This window comes from Echinops telfairi, unplaced genomic scaffold, assembly GCF_000313985.2.
Source record: "Echinops telfairi isolate 266 unplaced genomic scaffold, ASM31398v2 ScPeMD7_5;HRSCAF=22, whole genome shotgun sequence".
In the NCBI taxonomy this organism is placed as follows: domain Eukaryota; kingdom Metazoa; phylum Chordata; class Mammalia; order Afrosoricida; family Tenrecidae; genus Echinops; species Echinops telfairi.
The window spans coordinates 40,213,233-40,218,183 of NW_022103901.1; the positions used below are offsets into that span (position 1 = coordinate 40,213,233).

General features: G+C 59.6%; 1 protein-coding gene across 1 annotated transcript in view; it reads left to right on the top strand.

Annotated features, from left to right (window-relative positions):
• The first annotated feature begins 67 nt into the window (after window positions 1-67).
• Window positions 68-4,951, top strand: part of SNN (stannin) — a 10,140-nt gene continuing 5,256 nt past the window's right edge. Inside the window, exon 1 of the mRNA XM_045286126.1 lies at window positions 68-125. The gene's annotated coding sequence lies outside the window, so the exon portion shown is untranslated. The remainder of the gene's footprint in view (window positions 126-4,951) is intronic.

A 4,951-nucleotide genomic window follows, 5' to 3' on the forward strand; every position in this document is an offset into this window, starting at 1 on the left:
GGCCGCGGCCCACAGATCCGCGCTTCCTCGAATCCTTGGGCTTTTTTGAAAATTCCAGGGGAGGAAGGGTTCCCGGCTGCTCTTGGGCCGGGGGGACTCTGCGCTGGGGTGGCCCCAATTTGCAGGTGGGTAAACTGAGGCCGAACCGCAGTTTGGTTCTTGGTTTTGTCGGCGTTGGCCGCGCGGTGTGGACGTGGTCCGCGCTCTCCCTCCACCACGGTCAGACTGGTGAAGCTCCAAGGAGAACAGGGCACAGGGACCCCTGCCCTCAGTTGGTTGGCCGCCTTCCCATATGTCGATGCCTCTCAGCTGTCGCCCCTGGGCTGAACCCCTTCCCCCGAGCCTCGCCGGGCCCCTCCTGCGCTGCTGCGAGCGAGCGGGGGAGCTGGTAGCGCCGCCTCGCAGGCTAAGTGAGAGGGTGAGTGAGGCGCGCCTGGCACCGTGCCTGCACGAGAGCCGCCGGGGCACTTGTCACCCTGTGCCCCCAATACCCAGCCCTTGGCCCGTGAGCTCAGCGCCATTCCGGACTGGCCGACCCTCCCGTTGGGCACTGGGTTGGGGAAGATGGTATTTTAAAGTCTGCTTGAAATCCAAGCTTGGCGAGCAGGCTGCCTGGGTTTGAATCACTGCGCAGCCTCACTGAGCTGTGTGACCTTGGGCAATGCACGTAACTTCTCAGAGCCCGCAGCGAGCCTGCACTTGCAGGTGCAGGTCGCAGCCGCCCAACTGCAAGGTTGTTTGCAGGAGATTCTCTGGGTCCAGTCCTAGGTCTGAGATGCCTGTCAGGGGCTCTGCCAACTTCTGTCAAGCAGCTATGATTATGATCAAAGTGACTGGCCAAGAGTGCTGCCCTGGAAGAGTCCCTGGGAGTGACCTGCGGGTGATTCCCAGGGTGGGCTCCTGAGCCACAGGCCTGGGAGCAGGAACCCCTGAGTGACCTTGGGGACAGCCCCTTTGTCCCCCAAGGCCCCAGCTTCCCCTTCTGTCTGAGGAGCCTGGGGGCAGGGGTGTCTGGTGTGAGTTCCCTCTTCCACAGGACAGGGGTTAGGGCTAGAATGTACCGCTCCCCCACAGCAGAACCTGCCATACCCCAGTGCCAGCCTGGTCCAGCAGAGAGAGACAACCCTCTGGGTTCCAGTGCCAGCTTGATCCAACAGAGAGAGACAGCCCTTCGGGTACCAGTGTGCCAGCAGTCCTAGCAGAAACCAGGGCAAGAGGTGTTTCCACTCTGCGCAGAGACAGAGCTGGTTTGCGGACCAGCTTGGCAGCTGGCTTTGCTAGCCTGGGCGGCACTGCGTCCCCCCTCCCCTAGCCTCCCTGGAGGAGCCCCAGAAGGTGGGCGCAGTGAACTGTGCCCAGCTGGGCCAGGCAACACCCATGATGTGCCCAGTTAAGTGAGAAGGTGACAGTGCATGTGCCCGGGGGCGAGACCCTTCATGGTATTGGACCTGGCCCAGGCCCCACACCCTCTGGGGAGGCAGGTTCCTGGGAGTTGGGGTCCCCCCCAGGACCTCGATGACTTCTTGTGGCACCTGCCAGATGACACGCGAACCCGATGGCCTTATGGCCTTTTCTTTTCCACGTGTCGTAACCGTTCTCACGGTCCCCACCACATCATGCACATTCTGCACATTGAGAGACTGAGGCCAGTAGGGCCAGTTTAGCACACTGAGTCACAGTGGCTCAGAGTGGCATGGGGGAGGGAGGGGCCTTGAGTGTGTGAGTAGGCTGTGGAGTGAGTTTTGGTTTCAGGGCCTGGTGACGAGGCAGGGATACTTGAGGACCCCTTGTGAAGCTCCAAGGAGAACAGGGCACAGGGACCCCTGCCCTCAGTTGGTTGTGACTGAGGCAGGATTGTCCTTTGGAACACATGGGGGGCTTGAAGCCAGACACTGTAGCGCTGTAGGGTGCTAGCAGCCCTTTTGTTTTTGTGTGTCCCGGAACCCAATCAGCTCTGTGAGCCTTGGGGCACTGGGCACAGTGAGGGTGCTGACCCTGTCGTGCAGGGTAGCCGTAGGTGCGCCCTACTGGGACTCCTGGGGGTGGTATTAACTAGTATGCTCCTCGAGTTCATCCAGACAAACAGGGCTCTGTCACAGGGACGTGTGTGGCCTCTGCTCTGGCAGAACTCCCTTGAGGGAAGTGTTTGGGGAGCTAGAAGGGGGTACAGTAAGAGGAACCCCCACAGATGGGAGAGGCAGGCTTTAAAACTCAAAACCTACTGCCAGTGAGTCGATTCCAACCCATAGTGATCTTACTGGACAAAGTAGAACTGCCCCCTGTGGGTTTTCAAGGCTGTAAATCTTTACGGGAACAGAAAGCCTCGTCTTGCTCCCTGAAAGCCTCTGGTTGTTTGGAACTGCTGACCTTGGGCTTACCAGCCCAACTTGCAGCCCACTACACTAGAGGTGGCTTTTAGACCTCGCTTTTCCAGCAGTGGGGTAGGAGCCAGGGCCTGCATCATCCTTGGCAGAGAGAGGCAGGATGAGAGTGTAGAGTTGGAGGGGTTGCGAATGGTCCCTCAGAGTTGGGGAGGGTCCGATGGCCTTAGGTTTTGTGTGTTCGTCTTGGTCCTGCCCAAGCAGCCCAGCATAGGAGATGTCACGGAGGTGGGTGTCAGGACACACATACCCCCACCTCAGGGTAAGTGCCCGCCCAGTGTCTTCCCTGGCAGTCCCCCACTGTGATCTGGGCCCCCAACTGGCCTGGCTGCCCTCACCCTGGGAAAACCCCACCTTTGGATCCGCTTGGCTTCACTGCTGGTTCCCTGTTGCTGCATTGACTGCAGCAGCCTTGGGCAGTTTAAGCGCTCTGACCCTGAGTCTCCTCCTGTCGGATGAGGGTGGTGGTGACAGCAGTGGTGATTAGTGCAGGCCGCTGGGAGAACCAGGTGCCTGTGCTGAAGCAATGTTAGCGATGTGGGTGGTGAGAGGGAAATGGTGGCTCATTGGAGGATGTCACCCTGCACCACGAAGACCCACGTTCTGTTCCCATAGAGCCACATCTGTCACTGGAGGCTGGCATGTTGTAGTCATGCTGAATGGCTTTCGGTGGAGCTTCCAGACTAATAAGATAGGCTAGGAAGAAAGGCCTGGTGATCTACTTAACAGGTTGCCATTGCAAACCCTGAGGAGTGCAGTGGCCAGTCTGCCACCAACCTCGGGCACAGAGAGGGCCTGTGACCAGATGGCAGTGGATGACCATTTTGATGATGTTTCTTAGGCGGCCAGGGCTTCCTCAGAGTCTGTCCTGCCCCAGCGGTGCCCCTCTCTTGCGCGCTCTGTCCTGTGGGTGCTGCTGAAGCAGGACAGGGGCCGCTGTCTTACAGGAACACCTCTGCTCAGAGAGGCCCTGGAGCACCAACACAGTGGTAAGCAGGTGCACTGGGTCCTACCCAGTCTCAAGGAGGCCGATGGAGGAGAAGGTCTGTCCTCCGTGCCTGGCCTTTTCTTAGCACCCTGCTCCTGGCTGCTTGGCCCTCTGGGTCATTTGGGACAGATATGGGGGCTTATGCAGGATTCCAGTGGGTAGGGATGAGCACCGCTAACTCTGGGCTCCTCTGCCTCATCCCTGTCACTGGGCTGGGGACGCTCGGCAAGCGTTTGTTGAGCACTTACTGTGGAGTCCCTAAGTGGCACAGTGAAGTGCTTCACCGCTCACTGAAAGCCTGGTGATTTGAACCCACCAGTGCTGCTGCCAAAGAAAGGCCTGGCAGTTTCCTTGCCAAGCCCTGCTGAGCACCGTGCTCAGCGACCGGCCGCACACAGAGCCGCGTGAGCCAACGGCAGCGAGCATCAGGTGTAACAAGAGCTGCATGTCTGTGGTCAGCTGGGCTCAGAGCAGTGGACCCCACAGACCGAGACCACTGCAGGGAGGCGTCAACAGCAGTGGCCACTGCCCCTGGCCCAGGAGAGTCACAGAAAGCAGAGTTGTAGGAAAGGCTGGGTTAGGAGCACGGTGGTCTGGGAGAGCTTCCCAGAAGAGGCACCTCCGAGAAGGAACCTGAATGGCAAGGCCCTGAGGTGAGGAGGGAGGGGGGGGGGGCAGGAGTGTGGGAATAATGGCACTGGGTTGGGGAAGATGGTATTTTAAAGTCTGCTTGAAATCCAAGCTTGGCGAGCAGGCTGCCTGGGTTTGAATCACTGCGCAGCCTCACTGAGCTGTGTGACCTTGGGCAATGCACGTAACTTCTCAGAGCCCGCAGCGAGCCTGCACTTGCAGGTGCAGGTCGCAGCCGCCCAACTGCAAGGTTGTTTGCAGGAGATTCTCTGGGTCCAGTCCTAGGTCTGAGATGCCTGTCAGGGGCTCTGCCAACTTCTGTCAAGCAGCTATGATTATGATCAAAGTGACTGGCCAAGAGTGCTGCCCTGGAAGAGTCCCTGGGAGTGACCTGCGGGTGATTCCCAGGGTGGGCTCCTGAGCCACAGGCCTGGGAGCAGGAACCCCTGAGTGACCTTGGGGACAGCCCCTTTGTCCCCCAAGGCCCCAGCTTCCCCTTCTGTCTGAGGAGCCTGGGGGCAGGGGTGTCTGGTGTGAGTTCCCTCTTCCACAGGACAGGGGTTAGGGCTAGAATGTACCGCTCCCCCACAGCAGAACCTGCCATACCCCAGTGCCAGCCTGGTCCAGCAGAGAGAGACAACCCTCTGGGTTCCAGTGCCAGCTTGATCCAACAGAGAGAGACAGCCCTTCGGGTACCAGTGTGCCAGCAGTCCTAGCAGAAACCAGGGCAAGAGGTGTTTCCACTCTGCGCAGAGACAGAGCTGGTTTGCGGACCAGCTTGGCAGCTGGCTTTGCTAGCCTGGGCGGCACTGCGTCCCCCCTCCCCTAGCCTCCCTGGAGGAGCCCCAGAAGGTGGGCGCAGTGAACTGTGCCCAGCTGGGCCAGGCAACACCCATGATGTGCCCAGTTAAGTGAGAAGGTGACAGTGCATGTGCCCGGGGGCGAGACCCTT